The sequence below is a fragment of the Hylobates moloch genome, unplaced genomic scaffold, assembly GCF_009828535.3.
Source record: "Hylobates moloch isolate HMO894 unplaced genomic scaffold, HMol_V3 SCAFFOLD_9, whole genome shotgun sequence".
NCBI classification, from domain to species: domain Eukaryota; kingdom Metazoa; phylum Chordata; class Mammalia; order Primates; family Hylobatidae; genus Hylobates; species Hylobates moloch.
This window is the reverse complement of record NW_026652284.1, coordinates 49,775,050-49,776,275: the sequence shown is the minus strand read 5'-3', so window position 1 is coordinate 49,776,275 and position 1,226 is coordinate 49,775,050.

Genomic DNA, 1,226 nt, shown 5'->3' with positions numbered 1-1,226 from the left:
AGGCTAATATCCCTAGTGAACATAGACACAAAAATCCTCAACCAAATACTAGCTAACTGAATTCAGCAGCTAATTAGTTAACTAATTAACTAATTAATTTAAAAGTTAATTAAAAAGTTAATTCACTACAATAAAGTAGACTTTATTTCTGTATGCAAGGTTGGTTCAATATATGCAAATTAATAAATGTGATTCACCACAACAGAATTCAAAAGAAAAACCATATGATCATCTCAATAAATGAAGAAAAGGCATTTAATAAAATACAGTATTTCTTTGTGATAAAAACTTTCAACAAGCCAGACATCAAAGGCACATACCTCAAAATAATGAGAGTCATCTATGGCAAACCCACAGCCAACATCATACTGAAAAGGCAAAATTTGAAATGATTCTTCTTGAAAACTGGAACAAAACAAGGATGCCCACTTTCTCTGCTACTATTCAACATAGTACTTGAAATTCTAGCCAGAGCAATTAGGCAAAAGAAAGAAATAAAAGGCATCCAAATAGGAAAATAGGAAGTCAAAGTAACTCTCTTTGTAGACAATAAGATTCCATACCTAGAAAATCCTAAAAACGACACCAAAACCTCCCAGAAATGATAAATGATTTCAGTCATGTTTCAGAATACAAAATCACTGTACAAAAATACCAGTATAGAAATGCACCAACAACATGCAATCTGAGAGCCAAATCAAGAATAAAATCTCATTTACAATAGCCTCATACACACAAAAATAAAATACCTAGGAATACAGTTAATCAAGGATGTAAAAAATCTCTACAAGTAGAATTAAAAAACACTGTGGAAAATATCAGAGATAACACAAATGGAAAAAATATTCCATGCTTTTGGGTTGGAAGAATTAATATTATTAAAATGGCTATACTGCCAAAAGGCATCTATAGACTCAACACAATTCCTGTCAAACTGCCAATTACATTTTTCATAGAATTAGAAAAAGTTATTGTAAAATTCATATAGAACCAAAAAAGAGCCCAAATAGCCAAAGAAATCCTAAGCAAAAAGAACAAAGCTACAGATTCAACAATATTCCTATCAAACTATGAATATCATTTATCATAGAATTAGTAAAAAGTATTCCAGCTGGGTGCGGTGGCTCATGCCTGTAATCCCAGCACTTCAGGATGCTGAGGTGGCCAGATCTTCTGAGGTCAGGAGTTTGAGACCAGCCTGGCCAACATGGTGAAACCCCATCTCT